The sequence below is a fragment of the Pan troglodytes genome, chromosome 3 (genome assembly GCF_028858775.2).
Source record: "Pan troglodytes isolate AG18354 chromosome 3, NHGRI_mPanTro3-v2.0_pri, whole genome shotgun sequence".
Taxonomy (NCBI): Eukaryota; Metazoa; Chordata; class Mammalia; order Primates; family Hominidae; genus Pan; species Pan troglodytes.
In genome coordinates this window covers 56,431,874-56,455,722 of record NC_072401.2, presented here as the reverse complement: position 1 = coordinate 56,455,722, position 23,849 = coordinate 56,431,874, and the positions used below count along the sequence as shown (strand labels likewise).

At 41.7% G+C, this 23,849-nt stretch overlaps 1 long non-coding RNA gene across 1 annotated transcript in view; it reads left to right on the top strand.

The window, feature by feature from the left end:
• Positions 1-737: 737 nt before the first annotated feature.
• LOC134809884 (uncharacterized) overlaps positions 738-23,849 on the top strand; it is a 53,380-nt gene continuing 30,268 nt past the window's right edge. The window contains exon 1 of the long non-coding RNA XR_010156573.1: positions 738-825. This is a non-coding gene — a long non-coding RNA (uncharacterized LOC134809884). The remainder of the gene's footprint in view (positions 826-23,849) is intronic.

Below are 23,849 nucleotides of genomic sequence, written 5' to 3'. Positions count from 1 at the left end.
ACAAACAATCCATTTAAAAACTGGGCAAAAGAATTGAGCAAATATTTTACAAAAGAAGGCATGCAAATGTCACGTAAAGACATAAAAAGATGCTCAACATCACTTGTTATCAGATAAAAGCAAATAAAATCTTAATGCAATATTAATGTGCTGCCACTAAGTTCACACAAAGACTAGGGTGAAAATGGTCATAGCAGCTTTACTCATAATAGCCCCCAACTGGAAACAACTCTAATGTCTAAAAAATATTGAATAACCAAAGAAATTGTTGTATATCCATAGAGTGGAATACTTTTCAGCAATAAGAAAGTAGACTACTAATTCTCACAACATAGATTAATCTCAAAACGTTATTCTGAGTGAAAGAAGTCACATACAAAAAAAACAATGTGTTATATAATTCCAATTATAAGAAATTCTAGAAAAGGCAAAACTGTAGTAATAGAAAGCAGGAAGAATGGCTGTCAGAGGCGGAGGGTGGTGAAAGATGTCTAACTAATAGGGACACAAGAGAATGTTTTTTGTTTGTTTGTTTGTTTGTTTGAGACGGGGTCTCACTCTATCACCCAGGCTGGAGTGCAGTGGCACGATCTCAGCTCACTACAAACTCCGCCTCCCGGGTTCAGGCCATTCTCCTGCCTCAGCCTCCCGAGTAGCTGGGACTACTGGCGCCGGACACAACGCCCGGCTAATTTTTTTTTTTTTTTTTGTATTTTCATTAGAGACGGGGTTTCACTGTGTTAGCCAGGATGGTCTCAATCTCCTGACCTCATGATCCACCTGCCTCGGCCTCCCGAACTGCTGGGATTACAGGCATGTTTTGAGGTGAATAATATGTTCTATATTTTTATTGTGGTGTTGGTTATACAACTGTAAACATTTTTTGAAACTCACCAAATTGTTCTTGTAAATTTGGTGATTTGATTATATGTGAATTCTACCTCAGTGAAGTTTATTTTTACAGAAAGGAGTCAGGGAAGTGGGTATGCTGGAGTAGACATACTGTGTAAGACTGAAAACCCCACAAGACGATTATGTCGCATAGAAAGTCCTGGTGAGTAGATCACTTGTGAAGGCCACTGGGAACATGTTGGTGAGATAGATTCAGTGGTATATCTCCCAGGCTGGCTGGAGCTGACACATAAGGCCATCTGGCTGTACTTAGCCATCAAGAACAAGTGGATGTGATCGATATAATGAGTGGCAAGCTCAGAGTGGTCGGTGTAGGACCCTGACCTGCAGAGAATGATCGTGACGGTTAATAGAACATGGTATATCCTAGAGGTGAATAGCGGGGCCACCAACAAGGACAGTACGCAACTTGTACCATCAGAAGAAATCAAGGTTGGATGGTCAAGAGATTGAGTGCGGTTGTGCCAATAAAATGTCTTGGTCCTTTTCCCAGTTTCCAGACCTAAGCCTGTTTTTAATACTGGAACCCATTAATTAACCCACCTGTGTGGGAGTCATTCCTATTTCCAAATATGTAGCTGGGCTTGATATACATGATAGTTGGTACAAATCTTATGTTATGTCCTTGGTGGGTAGGGTAAGAGCTGTCACAGATGAGAATGTCAAATACAAGCACTTAAATGATCCACCTCCACCCACCTATTCCTGGTCAAAATGGTAAGTAAAAAGCAGGGTAGTATATTAGAGGAGGGAGGGTGGTTGAAAATTGTTGCCACTCTTAAGTATCTGAAAGACATGGTGGGGGTTGTTCCTGTCATATTTCATTTAGCAGTGTGGCTTCTGAAGAAAACAGATGATACTGGTGGACTATTGTCTCCACAAACTCAACCAGGTGGTAGCAACACCCCTAACTGCAGCCACTGTGCCAGACCGAGCAGATGAACCTGGCCTCAGATATGTGGTGGGGAGCTACTGATTTGGCAAGTGTTCTTTTCTATTCCTATCGAAAAAGAGTTCCCATTCACATAGAATGGATAATCATATATATTCAGAGTTTTTCCCTGAGGCTGCCCCATCTTTTGTAATAATATAGTCTAAAGCAATTGGACTGTCTAGACATCTTCCAGAATATCACACTGATCCACTGTGTCAATGACATCATGCTAATCAGGTCAGATGAGCAAGAATTGGCTGGCACATTGGAGGCTTTAAGACAAATGTGCTCCGGAGGGTAGAAGAGAAACCCTTCAAAGATTTAAGTTCCTGACATACCAGTGCCAGCATATTCCTTCCTGCCCCTATCATATGTATCAGTAGGCCTATCTCCTTCTACGTCCTCCTGATGGTCGGGGTCAAATCCGTGATCAGCATTACCAAGCCATGATGGTGACTCCTTTTCTTGCCTGCTGGTGCCCGCACAGAAAAAGACTGAAGTGCTTTCAGAGGCCATATCTTATAATTCAATAGGATGCTTAGTTGTGGCCTATTTAATGTGTTCTTGATAGGGAACAAAATTTCTAACCTTGAAGATTCCAGAATTGCCAGGAAAGAAAGCATACATTCCCCAAGTGCATCATTGGGATGGATGTTAAGCAGGACCACTTCTGCTTTCACCTCTTTATTCTCAAACTCATGCAGTCATCTGGTTAAGGACATTGCACCATATAAGGTCTTCGGTTCAAGGTACATATACTACCTAGATGATGGCTCCCATTCTTGTGGTAAGATATCACCTCTAGGCTGGTGTTTCTGTTGTGCCTTTGGCAGGCCACTCTAATGCTCTGTTGGGCTGCTGACCTCTGGGTGATTCAGTTTTTGATACAATCAGTGAATCTCACGGTCATGAGCCAATTCCTTTGTCTCCTGTGTGTGTCTCTGATTAAGCGTGATGTTAGGTGGCACCTCATACCCATGCACTGAACTCAGAAGATCTACTTTAGTGCCTCTTGGTGCTCTCTTGCCCAATTTTGATGGTAAATAGACAAGTGTAGCAATCCTGGCTTGAGAAAGGCACTGCGATCAGGGATGTAGGCTCATTGAGAACGAGTTTCTGGGTCACGTCACCAGGAAAGCCTCTAAGACAAACAGGGGTGGCAGCTGAAAAGAAGGGAGATCTACAGTGAACAATGAAGGAGGGAGACAATCAATTGAAATTCCACAGCCAGTTGCAGAGGCAAGGACTATAGTTCTTCCCACTTAATTGTCTTTCCTAAGTTTGCCCCAGGAAGAGAGGCCATAGAATTCTGGAAGAGCTATTCCCCATATATTGAAAAAAAGTGGATCCCAGCAGTGCTAGGGGTGGACGGAAGTGAACATGCAGCTGTGCCACCCAGATTCTCTTTCATTGCCACTGGAGCACTTCAGCAATCGCACCAGCTAGAGAGTCACCTCACCCAAGGTCATGCCCTTCTGGGGCCTGCCCACATCCAGTAACTGATAAAAGTGAAGGGACAAAGACCCATTTGATTCAAAGCAGAACAACTCTGCTGTGCCATTAAAGCAGCAGGAATGATCATTTAAGCTATGACTTAATAGACAGTCTAGGAGAAGTAGATGCACATTTATTTAAAGTTTCTGCTATTGTTTGAAATTAGAATGCTATTAAATTTTCATTACTATGAATAATATGATGGAGATATCTTAAGCATGCAATTTTTCTCTCTTGAAAGAATATTTACAGGATAAAGTCCTAAGAGCAGTGTTACTAACTCAAGGCACATGTATATTTTTATACCTCCTGACCTCCCTTGCCTAATTGCTTTTCATTTTATTTTATTTATTTATTTATTATTTTTTGAAATAGAGTCTCGCTCTTTTGCCCAGGCTGGAGTGCAGTGGTGCAATCTCAGCTCACTGCAACCTCTGCTTCCCGGGTTCAAACAATTCTTCCTGCCTCAGCCTCCCAAGTAGCTGGCACTACAGGTGCCTGCCACCACGCCTGGCTAATTTTTTTTCTTTCTTTTTTTTTTCTCTTTTTTGGTATTTTTAGTAGAGACGGGGTTTCACCACATTGGCCAGGCTGCTCTCGGACTCCTGACCTGAGGTGATCCTCCCGCTTCGGCCTCCCAAAGTGCTGGGATTACAGGCGTGAGTCACCATGCCTGGCTTAATTGCTTTTCAAAAGAGTCTCACAGGTTTGCTGTGGCATACATAAACATATATGCTTCTGTATAGTCCACACCTTGTTGACATTTCTAGCTCAAGTATTTGTAGACTCTCAAAAATTCTGCTCAGTTTTTCTTGGCATGAAGAATTGTTTAGCTAATTTTGAAAACTTGTGTTCACAAAGTCTAAAAATTTAATCCAAATTTGAATGAAGAAGATGAGACAGTTTATCAACTTTCTCTAATGAAAGTTACTGGTAACCTGAAAAAACAATTTCCTACTCATACAATAAATCTACACATATCTTTTTCAGCCTTTTTGGACTTTGTTGTTGTTGTTGTTTAGTGGAAAGATTTGCTTTATATGATTAGACATTGAAAAATTTGTATGGCTTTGGGAAAGAAAAAGATGCCTCTGACATCCAGGAGCTGGCCTGGCACTCCAGCTATGTCTTAGCGATCTCCTCTTCAAATAAATGATTTCACAGAATACCGACATCAGACAATGCCACCCTATGACCATGGTGAATCAAGACAAAAACAAGACCTCTCCGTAACCATGCATGAACACAGGCAAAGAATGAAATCTGTTTAAATCACAAACATGGCCCAATATCCCCCAATCCTGGCTAATTAGAGTGGCTATTGCTTGTTTATTGCTGACAGTTTTAGCTTGACTCTAGTCTTCCCTCTTCCTAGATAAGAATTATTGAGAGATCCAGTCATGACCTTATATCACTTCCTAACAACATCCAATCTAGAGCAAAGCCATGCTTCTCAAACCCTCCTCCAAATCACATGACACAAGGCCACATTCTGTAAGTTCTTTCTAATGCCCTTTTAGTAAGACACCCCACCCCCCGCCCCGCGCCATGTGTGTTCCTGGAGGAGGACATTGAGAACTTTAAAAATTTACCTTTTAGTAATTTCAGATTAACTTGGTTAGATTTATTGGAGAGCAAAACAATTCTCCCTCAGGTGACTTCCAAGGGATAATTATGGGATAATGTATTAGGTTGATGCAAAAATAGTTGTGTTTTTTAACAGTAGTTTCAATGGCAAAACCCACAATTATCATAAGCTAGCCTTCCAGGTTAACTTTCCTAACTTGTACAATATTTCCTTTCCTGATTTTCTCAATTTCCATTATACTTTTCTTCAGACAAGTTAATAGTCCAATGAAATTTTTTCAAATGCTCAACAATCTTCCTCATTCCCAAATAAATTTTAATATATATGTATAAGCACATATACATGCATATTCATTATATATTTGTATACTTGTCACTTTAGACAATTTGAGTATAGAACTACTTTCAAGGAGATGACAATCCAGTTTGCCTTTGGCTGGTACACTTCTTGCCATTTGCTTGTATAGGCATTTTAACATTTTGAAGTTTCCTCCCATCTTGAGTACAGCTGATCCAACTATCTGGGAGTAAACAGAAAGACCAATGGACACCCACAGGAAACATGCTGAGGTGCACATGGAATGTGGATAAGAAAGAGGTCTGTTATGATAAGAAGGGCTGTGGTGAGCATCATAGCCAATGTGGGGAGCCACATTCTGCAGCTCTTGGTAAGTGAGGTCAGTGGAAAGACTTGAGTCATGAAGTGTATATATCATTCTTTCAATTCCTGAGGAAAGCTTCATGGGGGAAACGATTTTGAATAAAATGAGAAACAATTAGTTTGGTCATGTTTTATTTCACAACAAAATTTCCTGTTTTTAGTTTAAAAGGTACCTATGACTAATAACGTTTTCCCCAAATTTTCAGGATATGAAGCTTGTGTTCCTTGAGTTTGACATAAATTGTGCTTCAGGCACTTACACAAGTTGATGAATAGCAATATAATTGACTCATTGTGAATGCCTTTATTCATATTAACCTATTATGATGAATTTCAAATTATAGAGTCTAGATTAGCAGTAGAGCAATTATCTGAGCAGTGAGCTTGTCTAGAGACAATTCTATATTTTTATCTTCAGGAAGATGTCCACAATGGAGCTCCTATTAAGACCATAGCATGTTGAAAGTAAATTCCTCACTTAGAATTATTTCAAGACAACAAAGCATACAGTATTGGTATCCATGTATCAGATAAGACTTTTCAGTTGCAGAGAACCCAACTCCTTGGGAACTAAGCAATAATGTAGATTTGTTGGTTCATGAAACTGTAAACCAAAGGAAGAGCCAGCATCAGACTTCTTTTGGTCAAGATTTTGGCCTCTGTCTTCATGCTGGCTTCATCCTCAGCCTGGCTGTAACCTCATGGTCACAAAGATGGCTGCCGTAACAGCTAAGGCTGCACACTTCCTTATTCATTTCCCAAGTAGAAAGCATCACTTCTCACAATCACCAAATGATAATTCCAGATCTTCACTGAGATTGAACCAAGGTAAATTGACCATCATTGCAAGGGGTGTAAGAATATGCTGATGACCTTCCCCTGAGCTGGAAGTGGGTCAGTCCACTAAGAAATCATGGTTACTGCGTAATTACCAGGTGGTCACTACAGTTATTTCCTTAAAGGAAAATAGGGGTCCGTTTAGAGAGGAACAGGGGGAGTAGGTGCTGGTTAGACCTGTCAAGCATCTGCCATTTTAATTATATCTCTATAGAAAATGATATTACATCCTACCTATAAGTGGCAGTATTGGGCTAAAAACATGGGCTCTGGACTTAGATCGCGGCCATTGAATTCCTAATTCATCACTTACTAGCAACATGGTTTTGTGAAAGTCACTTAACTTCTCCATTTCTCAGCATTTTTATTTGTAAAACAAAATTAACAGACTCTTGTAGAGTTTCTATGAAGATTCAAGGGAAAAATGCATATAAAGCACTTAGTATAGAGCTCCTCACTTTGTAAGTACTTGGAGCAACATTTGCATGTGAACTAGCCACTTGATGGTCTCTCTAAGGCATCACTTTTATCTGCTTGGGCATCTGTGTGGTGCCCAGTGTGATTTGGGGGCTTCTCTTTCTATCCTCAGGTCATTTTTATCAGCTACTGGATTCATTTTAAGCAGACTTTTGACCCAGAGACTGGAGGGTGGTCTGATACTGTAAAAGCAGTGTGTTCTGGTACATCGTGGTATAAATGTTCAAAAGGAAGCCCCACCAGGGGTTCCCAATAGGGAGTTTCCTTTGCAACGTGAATATCATTCTTAAGTGGTTTGAGAACAGGGTACAGCAGCATCTTACTGGGCATCAGTTTGTGTGCTCCTGTCAGGAAAATTACCATCCAAGCCCACTAAACCCACACAGAACCATAATGTTTTAATTATTCCTTTATTACTTCCTTCAGGTAATTGGAAGGCTAAATATACTTACATGGCAATACTCTATTTTATTTTATTTTAATTGAACTTCACTCTATAAAAGACTTGGAGTTAAGGTGGGGGAAAACAGGAAGAAAGGAGGAGGAATAACTAGTTAGTTATTTGTTTTTAAAACTCACCATGTGAGGGCTAAAATCAAAGCTTGGATTACATTTGGGAAAATCTACGTAAACTTTGTAATGTGTAAAGTAGGCAAATTAAGAGAGATTGCATCAAGTAACTCTGCCTTGCAAAATAATTCATCTTGTGTATTTACTAAAATGACAAACTTGGTGGTTTTGAAATGTGATTTGTGTTTTTAAGGGAAGCAGTTAGGGCAGAGTAAAGAACTTCAGCTTTGGAGACAAGAAGACCTGTACTCAAGTCCTGACAGCACTGTTTATCAGATGTGTCACCTTGGAAATCCCTTGACATCTCTGAGCCTCAGTTTCCAAATCTGTGAAAGAGAGATAATAACACTATCTTTGTAGAGCTTATGGGATGATTAGAAATAATGGGCATGGTTGTCTAGTACAGTGTATGGGAAATATTAAGAGTGCAAAATGATTCTTATTTATAAAAATTTATTGTACATGTACATTTTGTAAGGAAAGATCTATTATATAATGCAAACCACTCAGATTTCCATGACCTGTTGTCGAGTGTCCTACACCCGATGATAAAAAATTCTCCTCTTACAGGGTCTCGTGGCTTCAAGTCTAAAACAGAAATTTACATACATCCTAGTGCCACTGAGGAGAGCAAATAAACAGAAACTGCCATTATCAGTCCACTAAATCTGTAGTTCTCAATCTTGGCTGTACATTGTAATCACTTAAGAAAGCTTAAAAATCCTCAGTGCCCCAACTATACTCCTGAAAAATTAAATCAGAAGTTCTGGGATTGGACCCAAGTATCAGTGCTTATTTAAAGTCCTGCAGAAAATTCAAAGTGATGCCAAGGTGGAGAACCATTGTTTTAAACCATTGCTTCTCACACTGTAATGTGTGCTTGAATCACCTTGGGGTCTTGTGGACTTGCACATTCTGGTCCTGGGAGGTCTGAAGTGGGGCCTGAGAGCCTGCATTCCCAACGTTAGGCAATGCTGATGCTGCCAGTTCCTGGACAGCAGCCTTGAGTGGGGCTCTGTTTGGGGTTCTCACTCATCCTATTATGCTTATTTCTTCCTTTCTGTGCCTCCTCTGCACCCTCCAACTCCTCTGCCACACAACCATCCAGTTTTGGGGAAAAGCCTTTCATAAGAGATACTTCTCTTCCCAGGAATTACTTTTTCTGCTGAGACAGGCCCCAGTAATTTTTACTCATGAGAGTAGAATATTATTCCTTTCCCCTGGAGTGTTTCAAATTGCTCTACTTTTCTTAAAGTGATTTTGATTTATGAGAAATGTATGCTTCTGTTTTCAGTACAAAATGATCATATTTTCATCAGAAAAAGGGAGTTGTTAAAGTATTTGACATAACTCTAACACCTTCAGAAGTTTATTTGACTGTTCTGGAAAGTTTTTAAAGACAATCATTTTGCACAACCAAAAATCAAGAAGGATACTTACTCAGGTAGTGTTTGTTTAGATTGAAAACGATCAAGAATTGTTGATCCTTCTGATATTTGGATTTGAATCCCTAAAGCAGCTTTAAACCAAACTGTCTGTTTGGATCATTTGGCTAAACTTCACTGGTCAGAATATTACTTGCGGCTCTACATCTGACCTTGACTTAGGGCATAGGAAGCAGAAACTACGGGACAAATCTGGGACTTGCCCAGTGTATGTTATAGAAATATTCACTTTAGTGGTCTGCAGAGACACCCTTCAAAGAACATAGCCAGGATATTAAATATCCATTTCTTACTTTCTTAGTTTTTTAATTCATTAGAGCTGGAACAGAAGACCAAGAGAATTGTAGGGACCAGCCCCACAGGGTCGGTGGGTTTTTCTCCCCATGCGTGGAGATGAGAGATTGTAGAAATAAAGACACAAGACAAAGAGATAAAAGAAAAGGCAGCTGGGCCCAGGGCACCACTACCACCAAGACATGGAGACCGGTAGTGGCCCTGAATGCCAGGCTGTGCTGATATTTATTGGATACAAGACATACGGGCAGGGTAAGGAGTGTGAGCCATCTCCAGTGATAGGTAAGGTCATGTGGGTCACGTGTCCACTGGACAGGGGGCCATTCCCTGTTTGGCAGCTGAGGCGGAGGGAGAGAGGAGACAGCTTACACCATTATTTCTGCATATCAGAGACTTTAAGCAATTTTGCTACTGCTATCTAAAAGGCAGAGCCAGGTGCACAGGATGGAACATGAAAGCAGACTAGGAGCATGACCACTGAAGCACAGCATCACAGGGAGACAGTTAGGCCTCCGGATAACTGTGGGTGGGCCTGACTGATGTCAGGCCCTCCTCAAGAGGTGGAGAAGTAGAGTCTTCTCTAAACTCCCCCAGGGAAAGGGAGACTCTCTTTCCTGGTCTGCTAAGTAGCGGGTGTTTTTCCTTGGCACTGACGCTACCGCTAGACCATGGTCCACTTGGCAGCAGGCGTCTTCCCAGATGCTGGCATTACCGCTAGACCAAGGAGCCCTCTAGTGGCCCTGTCTGGACTTGACAGAGGGCTCACACTCTTGTCTTCTGGTCACTTCTCACCATGTCTCCTCAGCTCCTATCTCTGTATGGCCTGGCTTTTCCTAGGTTATGATTGTAGAGCGAGGATTATTATAATATTGGAATAAAGAGTAATTGCTACAAACTAATGATTAATGATATTCATGTATAATCATGTCTATGATCTAGATCTAGTATAACTCTTTTTGTTTTATATATTTTATTATATTGGAACAGCTTGTGCCCTCGGTCTCTTGCCTTGGCACCTGATTGGCTTGCCACCCACATCTGCCCCCTTTTTATTAACTAGGATCGCCATCACCATCATTGCTTGTCGTTGACTTTGGACTTGTTTCCGGACTCCTTGGAGGCATCTGCAGACTAAAAGAGACAACATAAGCATACCAGTATTAATAATGCCAGTGACAACAATGATCCTCCAAGGGGTTTGATCCATTTAAAGGGATTAAGATCAGATAATTCTTTAGTTATTCCTTCAAAAATGTCTGAGCCAGGAACAGTGGATAAATGAGCCTGTGAAGCCTCAAAAATTTGTACTTTAAGTTTTGAAATATCCAAGGTTAAGTTATCATCCCAGGCTTTTAAATGTCTTGAGACCTTTTCCCAGCTATGCTGATCTTTATTATAAGCATAAGGCATGATGCAGCAATCAGAAGTATTCCAATCACACTGTAATTGCATACGGTGTTCCAAATTCATAACTCTATTTCCCAATCATATTACACATTGGCAGAGATCATTGATTTGATTAGCTAATTTTTGATCAATTTGAGCCTTAGAATTCCAAAGTCTGGAGGAGTTTTTTTGCCATGCTTCAACACATTGAGTGGTTTGAACGGAATTGTGAATCACAACTCCAGCAGTTGCCACTGTTGCAGTAACCGCAATTAGACCTGCAATGACTGCAATAAGGGTAAAAATAAATCTCTTTGTTCTTTTGAGGATACCTTTAAGAACTTCATTGACTATGTATATAGAGGGGGAAGACTCCCATGGATGAGTAAAGAAACTGGTATCCATACCCCCTCCCTAGCACTTACCAAGAGAATACTTGTTGTGGGATTAAAAGTAGCATCAATGCACGTGAACAGCTTACAATTATCACATTCTATAGTTTGTGTACTGGGAATGATAAGTATATTTCTAACCAACAGCAGGTGAGTGGGTTTGACACAACTCCTGATGGGTATTACCTGTTTAGATATCAAGGTGATGTTGAATGTGGGTGTTTTGGTATTAGTGTGAAGGAGTGGATAAGTACTGTTCCATATCCTTATTCCTGTTATAGCTGCAGCTAATTTCCATAATTCAGGATGTTCTGGGGTAACAATGGGATGAATCATTTTTGGTCTAGGAGGAACAATGCCTGCATCCATCCATTTAAATGGGTAAGGAGACACCTATTGTCTCAACCTGTATGACTGCCATCCATCCTTTATATAATCTAACAAATAATTATACTCCGAGCATGAGGTATTTTTGCTGGAGCAATCCTGCGAATAATGCTCTTTTGGAGCCCAATCAATAACAGTTCCCATGGCTAGACTTTGGAGCACAACGGCCTTGGGAGCATTACAATCATTCCATAAAATTGAATTCAGTAGAAAAGGTCCCTTTGTAGGTATCTTTGGGCAGTCTGGCAGTCCTTTTGTTTTATTGCTGTTAGTAGTGACAGGAGCCCTCAATTCCTCAAGAGGCTTAAGTTTAACAGTGAGAAGTTGAAAAGAATTGCTACTGAACACATTATGTACTTGATAAGAATCATTTGTTAAGGATGGTACGGTCCACATCCAATTCTGGTAAGAATAAGCTAAACAGCCAGGTGATACACAGTGGTGGGTATTTATAGCCAATTGACAGATTAAAGTGCATACCTTCTTCTTCTGGTTGAGCTGGAAACCTATCATCATTAGGGACCGGCATGAATGCACTATTATTAGTGTAAACTTCTACTGAGGAGTCCATCCAGGAGACAGACCAAATTAAAGGGGGAAAAGGAACATATGCCCAGTAGGTATAATTTTGAGTTGCCCCAATTGGTGGTATACTTACCGCTGCACTGACTACCATAAAGACAGCCAGAATTATATTACTGGTCGTTTTTGGGATTCCTTTTTCTTTTAATAAATTTTCTGTGTGATGGGATAAGACCTTTATTTGACCCCATGTTGGTGGAGTTGAACGAGTGGTGTTGTAGGTCACACAGCGAGATTTTGTCTCAATGTCGAGGTCATGAAGATTATGTGTCAGGAGGCGAAATTTCCTCCTCGGTTTTTGAGGGGTCTTTGCCTTTTGTTTCTGGGAATGTTTCATCTTTGGAGTTATGGTGCAATTTCAGTTGTCGGGAGGGGACCCACACGGGCTGTAGTCCTTTTCCTGGGGAAACACAAGCAAAACCCCTACCCCATGTTACGACTGTGCCTAATTCCCATTTGTTAGTTGCATCCTTCCACCATACCCGCATTCCTTTTTGTGGATCAAATTTATTTCCAGTGAAATGTTGTTCTGCCACTGTAAAAGGTTGATTTCTTGCTAGGTTTAAGAAATTTAGTGTAAAAAGAGCCAGATTTAACTGAGCATGAGGAGTGGCAGCATCCCTCTGTTTTAGTGTCCTGTTTTCGAAGTTGATCTTTGAGTGTTTTATTGGCTCGTTCCACCAAGGCCTGTCCTTGAGAGTTATAGGGGATGCCAGCTGTGTGAGTAATTGCCCATGTCTGAGTGAACCTTTTAAAAGCAGCGCTAGTGTATCCGGGGCCGTTGTCAGTTTTCAGTTTCTCGGGACAGCCCATCACCGAGAAATATGAAAGCATATGTCGTTTAACATGAGCTGTACTTTCCCCTGTGTGACAAGTGGCCCAGATAAAATGAGAAAAGGTGTCAATAGTTACAAGTATAAAAAAAGCTTGCCCAAAGCAGGATAATGAGTCACGACCGTTTGCCAGAGAGCATTCTGTGAAAGTCCTCTAGGGTTAACTCCTGAAGAAAGTGGCTGTAAAATTAACACTTGACAAGTAGGACAGTGACGCACATGGTTTTAGCTTGTTTCCATGTAAGGGGGAACTTTTTTTGGAGTCTCGCAGCGTTGACATGAGTTAAAGTATGAAAATTTCGTGCATTTGTAAAAATGGGAGCAACTAATATATCAGCTCTGGCATTTGCTGCCAAGAGGGGTTTGGGGAGGGGTGTGTGGGCCTGAATGCGAGTAATGTAGAAAGGAGAAGACCTTGCTTTGAGCACAGACTAAAACCTTTGAAAAAGAAAGAATAGGTTATCATTAGGCAGAAATTTGGTTAAGGCAGTTTCAATGTTGCGAGCAACATGTACTACATACGCCGAGTCAGAAAGAATGTTAACTGGTTCAGGGAAATCTTCAAGGACAGCCATAACAGCAAGTAGCTCAGCTCATTGTGCTGAAATAGCTCCTGTATTAAGAACACGTTCTCTTGGTCCTGTATATGCTGCTCGGCCATTACAGGAAGCATCAGTAAAAACAGTGACAGCTTCAGCCAATGGGGTGTTTCTAGTAATGTTAGGTAAAATCCAAGAAGTGAGGAAGGAACTGAAATAATTTTACATTAGGATAGTGATTATCAATTATACCCGGGAAAGTTGCCAAATGTACTTGCCAAGCGATGCAGGTTGCAAAAGCCTGTTGGACTTGTAATCGGGTGAGGGGAACAATGATTTTTTTTGGTGGGGTGGGGGGGCGCTTAATAACCTTGTCTTCTAGCTGCATTCCTAAATAGTGATAAGGAGAAGAAGTTTGGATTTTTTCTGGGGCAATAACTAAACTGGCTGCTGCAACTGCTTTTTGTACTGCAGAAAAACAAGATATTAACACAGAGCGAGAAGTTGCCGCGAGATCAGCTGCTTGCTGAGCAACATCAGCGGGCTGTAGCTGATTTTGTGCCGCAGGACGGCAGGGAGGCTGTAAAATTATAGGAAATTGCCAGGCTTTGGGATCCCCATATTCTCTTGCCTGTGCTATAGCCCTGATAAGAGGAGTGTCATTTTGAGGAATGTATGTAACTTGTTGCTTGTGAGTGGCAAACTTGGGTAGACGTGATTACTTGCTGAGCAGGTCTTTCATGGGCCTGAAATCCAGGCTGCCACGGCAACTGTGGACCAGGCTTCAAGGGAGCCTGAGGCTTCAAGGGAGTCCGATTAGCAGAAAAGGAACCAGGCCTCAAGGTATCCTGTGACTCCAGGGGAGTCCGTGACTCTAGCCGAGTCTGATTAGGAGGAAAAGAACCAGGCTTCAAGAGAGCCTGTGACTCTAGCCGAGTCCGATTAGGAGGAAAGGAACCAGGCTTCAAGGGAGCCTGCGGCTCTAACCGAGTCTGATTAGGAGGAAAAGAAACAGGCATGAGAAAACTAGGCTGTGGAGGGATAGGGTTGAGGGCCTCATTACTGGGTAGAACAGGCAGAAGGTTGACAGCCCTACAGCAGGGCTGAACAGGGACAGGGTTGAGATAATACAGGAGGGTTTTTATAAAGTTTAAATAAGCCGAGTACTTAGTACTGGGCTGTCCCATGGTGTGCCCGGAATACTGAGTGCTCAAGCTTACCACCAAGCTTATTGACCGCAGTCCTCAGGAATCTCTCGTCGAAATCCTCTGCTGAGTCCCGCACTCAAGGTGCAACTTCACACAGCGAGGGAGAGCCCCACGTCAGAGCGCCAGATGTAGGGACCAGCCTCACAGGGTCAGTGGGTTTTTCTCCCTGTGTGCAGAGATGAGAGATTGTAGAAATAAAGACACAAGACAAAGAGATAAAATTGGAGACAGCTGGGCCTGGGGGACCACTACCACCAAGACGCAGAGACCGGTAGTGGCCCTGAATGCCAGGCTGCACTGATATTTATTGGATACAAGACAAAGGGGTAGGGTAAGGAGTGTGAGCCATTCCCAGTGATAGGTAAGGTCACGTGGGTCACGTGTCCACTGGACAGGGGGCCCTTCCCTGTTGGGCAGCTGAGGCGGAGGGAGAGAGAGAGAGAGAGAGAGGAGACAGCTTACGCCATTATTTCTGCATATCAGAGACTTTTAGTACTTTAACCAATTTTGCTACTGCTATCTAAAAGGCAGAGCCAGGTATACAGGATGGAACATGAAAGCGGACTAGGAGCATGACCACTGAAGCACAGCATCACAGGGAGACAGTTAGGCCTCCAGATAACTGTGGGTGGGCCTGACTGATGTCAGGCCCTCCACAAGAGGTGGAGAAGTAGAGTCTTCTCTAAATTCTCCCGGGGAAAGGGAGACTCCCTTTCCTGGTCTGCTAAGTAGCGGGTGTTTTTCCTTGGCACTGACGCTACCGCTAGACCATGGTCCACTTGGCAACAGGCGTCTTCCCAGATGCTGGCATTACCGCTAGACCAAGGAGCCCTCTAGTGGCCCTGTCCGGGCGTGACAGAGGGCTCACACTCTTGTCTTCTGGTCACTTCTCACCATGTCTCCTCAGCTCCTATCTCTGTATGGCCTGGCTATTCCTAGGTTATGATTGTAGAGCGAGGATTATTATAATATTGGAATAAAGAGTAATTGCTACAAACTAATGATTAATGATATTCATGTATAATCATGTCTATGATCTGGATGTAGTATAACTCTTGTTGTTTTATGTATTTTATTATACTGGAACAGCTCGTGCCCTCGGTCTCTTGCCTCGGCACCTGGGTGGCTTGCCGCCCACAGAGAATGGCTTTTGAGTCAGATGTATCTGGGTTTGAAATCTCAGCTCTTCCTCTTTGCTCCTTTGAGCTCGAGACATGGTATTTTTTTTGCTTATTTGCGTAAATAATTGTTTATTATGATTTCACATAACAGGAAGTCATGAGATGGTTGGTTCTAAGAGCGGCTCAGCAACTTGACCATGTTATCGAGGCTTTTCTGATCCTATCACATTAACAATGTCATTCCTCATGGGTATAAGATGGCTGTGGTAACTCCAACCACCACACCTTCACAGGGCAAAGTCCTTAGTAGAAAGGGAACATATGTATCAGGGAAAAGAGTCCTTCCCAGGAACCTCTAATAGATTTCCCTCTCATTCACCTAGCCAGAAATAGGCCACAGGCCGACCCCTAAACCAATCACTGACAAAAGAGAGTAGGATTATCACTATAGACTTAAATCAGTCATAATTCATTCCTGAGGGGCAGAATTCACATTGTCACTAAAGAGCACATGGTCAAATTGGAATCCTTTTAGGAGGCAAAAAAACGGTAGGATAATATTGGTTTGACAACTGTCAGCCTCTATCACACCATTGATAAATGCCTTGCCTCCCTGTTCAGACTGTCTCTGAAATAGGCAATTTGACAATGGCCCTTGGGGAAGGAGCAGCAGGCTTGTTACCCCTCAGCTGTTTTTTGTTTGTTTGTTTTTGTTTTTACATGAGAATTTCTTTACCTTGCATCATCAACATTCTTTATCTTCCAATGAGTATTTCTATTATAATTTTGTCACCATCAAAAACTTTAAAAAAGTTTTTGCCTAGCAGTTGAGAACAGTATGATCTCCATCTCTTTGTCCAAATTCTAAGGCTGAGAGAGTAAACTGTTTATTTATAAGTCAGCACTCTAAGTTAACATCAAATTAAGTCTCCATCAGAGAGGAAAGAAGACAATTTTGCTCCCCTTTAATTAAATGTTGTGAACATTTGTTGCTTCCACCAACTCTGTGTTATCAGTGTTTTACCGGAGGTGACTCTGTCTTACTTTATATTCCAAGAAGCTAACATGTTTTCTCACTCACAGATGTTCAAGAAAGTTTGCATTGAAAATAATCTCTGTACACATAGTTTCACTCAAAGTTACTTGGCAAAGTCATAAGACAAGATTCTTGATTTGGCATTAATTAATTTTGTCTTTTTCTTTCTTTTTTTTTTTTTTTTTTGGAGATGGAGTTTTGCTCTTGTCACCGAGGCGGGAGGGCAATGGCACAATCTCAGCTCACTGCAACCTCTGCCCTCTGGGTTCAAGCTATTCTCCTGCCTCAGCCTCCCAAGTAGCTGGGATTATAGGCTCCCACCACCACGTCTAGCTAACTTTTTTTGTATTTTTAGTAGAGATGGGGTTTCATCACGTTGGCCAGGCTGGACTCGAACTCCTGACCTCAGAGATTCACTGGCCTCAGCCTCAGAAAGGGCTGGGATTACAGACGTGAGCCACCACTTCCGGCCACTTTCTAATTTTTTTTATTATTATACTTCAGGCAGTTTAGCAATGATTTTCCAGTTTGCTGTGAAAGCAACAAGTGGTGTTGGCAGTGTCAGCTCATGAACTGACATTATTTGGCATAGAGTAGGCGTAGAGATTAGTCTGTTTTCATAGCACAAAGGCCCCTATTCTTCCCAAGCTTATTGGTACACATCAGTCCCAGCGACCATGGTTGAGGAATATCAGGGATTTAGGGGCCAGCTCATCACATCTGAAACTTCAGCGATGCCCTGTGTCTGAGTCAAAGCAAGGCGTACGTGCACAGTATCCACTGTAACTTGTTTGGCTGGTTTTCATGGGTTAACCAGTTGACTTTAATGGTCAACACATTTCCCAGTTTGAAAAGTCAAAATCAATGTGTAATACTAGAATTCTTATGAAAATGAAGTGTGTAAAGATATTTTGGCCAGGTGCGGTGGCTCACGCCTGTAATCCTGCACTTTGTGAGGCCAAGGTGGGCGGATCATGAGGTCAGGAGATCGAGACCATCCTGGCTAACATGGTGAAACCCCATCTCTACTAAAAACATAAAAAATTAGCTAGGCGAGGTGGTGGGTGCCTGTAGTCCCAGGTACTAGGGAGGCTGAGGCAGGAGAATGACGTGAATCCAGGACGCAGTGCTTGCAGTGAGCCGAGATGGAACCACTGCACTCCAGCCTGGGCGACAGAGCCAGACTCCATCTCAAAAAGAAAAAACACAAAAGATATTTTAGGCAAGCCTGAAGGAAGTGAAAATCAAGAATAGCTACCAATAAGGAACTTTAGAATATATATATATATATATATATATATATATATATATATATATATATATGTGTGTGTATATATATGTGTATATATATATATATTTTTGAAAACAGGAAGCTATGATTACCCTCAGTCTCCGTCAGTCACTGATGTAACACTGCACATTCTCTAGGGACTACTCTGGCAGGGAGAGGGTCTCGGATACATCAGAGACTCTTCTGTCTTGAAACATGAACACTGCAGGCCAGTAAGGCGGGGTGTGAACCCATCAGCACCTCTGGGCTGTCCTCCTGACCTAATGCTTTCTTGGGGGAAGGCAGTTCTGTAAGGCGGGGTGTGCACCCATCAGCACCTCTGGGCTGTCCTCCTGACCTAATGCTTTCTTGGGGGAAGGCAGTTCTGTGAGGCGGGCTTGTTCTGGCAGGCTCTGGTTAGGCCAGTCAGTTTGTATCTTTCCAGTCATGCTTAATCTTGGTAGCTCTTGAAATCTTTCCTGACTGGAAGTCCAGAGCATGAACTTTCTTACCTAGGGCCCCGTATTTCCAAGGAGTTGCCTTGGGCTTGAAGCTGACATTCTGAGAGTCACACTGAGTCAGAGAGTTGTGATGAGGAGCTCAGAGTTCGCAGCCACATGTTCCGGGCTTGATTCCCAGCTATGCCTCTAGCAAGCTATGTGACCTCAGGGGAGTTGCTGCATGCCCCTTTGCCTCATAGCCTCACTTTCTTTGCCATTGCCACAGGGCTGTAATAAAGATTAAATGAAAATGGTATCTGCCACATAGAAAACACTATGTAAGTAAGACTATCATCACTTGCCTCCATCCCAATTCAGACATGCTGTATATCAACTTTAGCAAATCTAGATGACAAGTAACATCAACTAAGAAGATTGCTGGGCTGCACAAGATAGGGGCTGAAAGAGGCAATATTATAGCTACTTGGTTGTGATCACTATTTTCATCAACATTTTTGTTTTAAATTTTCTTAAGTATCTTATACTTTCTTTATTTTCAAATTAAAATGTAAGATTTTGTTCTTTTAAATTCTTTATATATGTGAGGCAGAAGTGTTACATATGTGAGATAAAAAATGGACTCTTTTCAGAATTTAAAAAAAGAAATCTATCGAGAGGCAAGACTTTTCCAATACCAAAACAAATAGCCAATCAATTTAGTCACAAGACCCCTAGTTTCAGGAGATAGAAATTCTAGGGTTGGTTTTGATTGCTTTCAGTATAATGATCTAATTACCTTATTACATAATATATCCACCTAACATCCATATGACTTTGGGGTGGGCAACGGCATCACCGCCTCTCCTTTTAAGGAGCACTGCCTGGTAGGATTATTACCTGTGTAGCTGAAAACAGCGATTGTAGTACTGAGGAATTAACCCTAGTTAGAGATTGGGAAGACTCACAAATAGGGAATATGCAGTCAGGATTATTTTTTGACAAGTGAATTATCCAGTTGGCACTACTCAAGTAACACAAGAGTTTCTGATGGTTGGAAATAAGTATAATGTGGATAAAGTGTTGGTGAAACACAGGTGCACACCTTGAGCTAAAAGATAACATTTCAGCTGTTTCTCTCATTAAAAAGCTGCTTATACATCATATGTACACAGCTTCTTAGAAGCCACTTAAATGGAATTATCTCAGCAGGGTAGTGGGTTTGGCTTGAGTAGGCAGCAGAGCAAAGTTATTAAAAGTACTGACTCTAGAATGGAAACTCCTGGAATCAGATCAAGGCACCAACACATTTACCTGGTGTGTGGCCTCAGGCTACTTCCTTGACCTAAGGATCTATTATCTTGTCTGGAAAATTGATATAAAAATAGTACCTACATCATTAGGTTGCTGAGAACACCAAATATGAAAATGTACATTAAGTGCTTAGCTCAGAGACTGAACAGTGAGAGCTCACTACATTTTAGCTATTGCTACTTTTTACTATCGTTTGAAGGCACTTCCCACCATGACCTTGCATTGGTAAATAACATAATGATTAAAAGAAGTCTGCTCCTGATTGGCACCAAGCTCTCCTTTATTCAGGGAACTCTAATTTGTATTTCCGTTAAATGCTTTGAATACTGGTGAGACTAGAAAGTCCTGGAACTGGATACCCACCCTCTTTCTGTCAGAACCTGTGAGTCAGGTTCAGGGTAGCTGTCACCTTCCTATATTGTTTCCACTTAATGACACCACTCTTTCCCCACCATTTTCTTTGAAAGGCCAAGGAGCTATTGGGAAAACTCTCAAGACTTGAGAGCAGGCTCCTGAAAGGAGTCAGTAACTTGCCTGAGTCCATGTAGAACTGAATTTCTGCACAGCTGCTTGGACTGCCTTAATAATAGCCAAATTTAATGAGCATTTTACTGTGTGCTGGCACCTTACCTGCATTATCTTGCTTAATCCTCATAACAGCCTTTTGGAATAGGACTTTCATTACTTATTTTCATTGGAAGAAGCTAAAGAAAGGTTTATAATTTGTCCAAATAAAGTAAAGAGAGGTGAATAATAAGTCCAAATCAGCACAACTCATAAGCACCACTGTGTGCTCTGAACACTCTGTGATGTGAGATGCAAGAACTTTGTGCCTGATAATTGTTGTCCCTCTGAGTCCTGTAGGATGCCTATATTTTTGAAAGCAAAAGGAGTAATGCCTGCTAAACTTTGCCTTTTTCTTCTTTACAGACTCACTAGCTGAGTTTTTCACATTGCCAGCCAGTAGACACTTTGGCTGACCTCAAAGGGCAGCCAGCTGGGCACAGATTTTCAGGAAGGCACAGAGCAGTTCTGATCCTTGCCTAGCACTTCCCTTGAGCTTTTATAAATGGAACTTGATATGCCTATCCTGGAGGACTTTGCAACCAGGTAAAACTAAAGACCACACATACAAATCTGCCATACATGTTTAGAGACTCCTGACAGAGTTTCTATTTCATGACTCACTTGGGAAATATGGAGCACCTTTGTAATATGCTGGGTCTGGAGCCAGAAAGGATGTGAAGGGAATCTGAGACACTGTCCTCTGACAGGTGTTTCTGCTACTTTGTGTTTGCTAAAGTATTGGTGGTAGTCACGCGGAAAAGTGTGCCGTGCTCCAGTAAGTTTGTGAATTAAGTTAAACAAGTTTCTTCAGAGTCTTTATTTGCTGTTGTTCATAGTGAATTGCTAGGTATTAAGGGAGCTCAAATGACTCTAAAATCATTTTTTTATTGGAGCATCTTGTGGGACTACTTTCCTTTAGAATACATTTTCACAAACCCTGGTAAAAATGCTTTAGCACGTAGGCTCAGGGATAAAGCCAGGCTCTGCCATTTAGGTGCTGTGTCACTTTGGGAAAGTGATTTCAACACTCTGTCCTACCTCTCTTTCTTCATCAGTAAAATTAATGTCATAATGACATCTATCTTCTAAGGCCTTGCAAATATGGTCATGGTCAGCATCCCACAGATGTTAACTGTTATCTTTAAAAAATGGTACTTCAGTTTTAAATTTTGAGGTTAGTTTCTTCACCCCCATAGAATTTAATCTCCTCTCGTATTGTCATCTGCTGATATAGGAGGAAAAGAAGCCCTTAAAACAAAAACAAAAATCAAATCATTGTTTCTGTGGTAGGTCATGTCCATCCTGCTATTGACCTAAAAATGTAAGCATTAAGATCAGTAAGAATTTTCTTAAATGACAAGAGAGGTCCATGTGGTTCTTCTCCCAGCCTACATACAGTTCGTGTTATAGGTCTGTAATTCTGAGTTCTCAGGACCTGGGAATTTCTCACCAGGGGCTCAAATTTTCTTCCATGAGAAGGCTGTCTAGCAGGGCTGCCTAGGTAGGCAGATGACTGAAGCCCTCCTCAGTTGCTCCTTCTTCTGAGAACTCTGCAAGCCAAGGTCTAGACACTGCAGTTCCAGACATCAAATTGGCACTTTGTTTTAGAAAAAAGAGCACAGATTGTTTTAGAAAAAAGAGGACAAATCAAGGGACGTCAAGCTGTTGGTAAAAATATTAAAAACTGTGGCAAATGAAATGAGGAGGTAGCCATGGGACTATAAGTAGATAAATACCACTTATTCCTTCAAAATCATCTTTAGTGCTTAAAACTCATCTTCCTTCCACCATGGCCTAAGCAAAATCCCCCATGTTACAACCAGTATTACAGCAGCAATAACAGCAACCACGGAAGTGAAGGTGATGTGGTGGTATTGTATAAGAAAGGGAATACATCATTCACACAGGAAAGCCCAGCAATTCCTGTTTCCCAATCCACGGGGAAAGGAGAAGGGGTAGGAAGTCTCCAAAACTCTCATCCCTGGAGATATGGATTTAGATAGCCTCTATGGAATTGTTAAATCAAGATGAGACTAAAGCTGCCTCCTTACATAGTTAAGTTCGGCCTAAAGGTTTTTCTGTACATTGTGAACTATAACAAGCGGAGTTGTAAACCAACCGTAGCCCACAACTATGCCAATCACTGGGTTTTGGCTAATCAAATGCACCCAACTACTCAAATCCTGGTCAAATAAGGCAACTGGAGAATTTTATCCAATCCACTTGTTTCTCTACTTCACCTCCTTTTTCTGTACCTCACTTTCCTTTTGCTGTCCATAAATCTCCCACCATGTGCCTGTGCTGGAGTCTCTCTGAATCTGCTGTGATTCTGGGGGCTGCCCAATTCGTGAATCATTCATTGCTCAATTAAACTCCTTGAAATTTAATTAGGCAGCCGGGGGCAGTAGCTCACATCTATAATCCCAGCACTTTGGGAGGCCAAGGCAGGTGGACCACCTGCGGTCAGGAGTTCGAGACCAGCCTGATCAACCTGGTGAAACCCTGTCTCTACTAAAAATACAAAAATTAGACAGGTGTGGTGGTGGGCACCTGTAGTCTCAGCTCCTCGGGAGGCTGAGGCAGAAGAATCGCTTGAACCCACAAAGCGGAGGTTGCAGTGAGCCAAGATGGCACCACTGCACTCCCTCCTGGGAAACAGAGCGAGACTGCTGAAAAAAAAAATTGGTTGAAGTTTTTCTTTTAATAGGATTTAGGCAGCATACATGATGCCAGCCTGCAACTATACCAGCCATAAGTGGAGTTGATTACATAGAGTATTTGGTGGGGTGGGGATGAAAAATAGTGGGAAGAAAGCAGGAATATATTGAAAGTGAAAATTTGACAAAATTAGTAGAACTTCAGGATTGGTTAGTTATTGAAGGTCAGAGGGAGTAGTGAAGAATAATTCTGTTTCATGGACTCTGTTGGTTGGATTCTAATGTCATCAAAGGAGAAAGAGTAAGTTCGGAGAGGAAATAATGAGGTCAGATTAAAACTGCACTTTGGCTGTTGGCTATTCATTCCTATTGATCATACAATGTTACGTTTTTTAGAGCACTATCCAGTTTTAGTGATATCTCAAAATGCTAAATTCAGGCAAGGAGTTTATAGCATTTCAGGACCTGGGCTAAGTGATTTTAAGGCAGGTTCTGCAAGGAGGGTAGTAGAGATGAGTGAGGACAGTGAAGCAAAGGTCTTGAAGCAAGTCTGGATGAGAAATTATTTAGTCTTCATAAATAAGCTGTCTGGCTCACAGCCTTAAATTTCAGGAAAGGGTATTTCCTGGATGAAGCAGATAAATTATTTTGCTTGGCCCAGTATTATTTAGTATATACACGCAAAGAGTATATGCAGCCCCATGACCCCCTGTAGTTTAATGCAGGGACTAAGGAATTATCAAGATGTGAATGGAACATTCAGGCAGATGAGTTCACCAGGCTATCTAGAAACTAGGCGTGGAAATGGAAATAATGATTTCAAGTCACCTGAACAGAACATACTTTCTGACTCAAGCAGGAACTCAATAAAATACCTTGCAAATCTCCTCTGAGGGGGTATTCTATCAA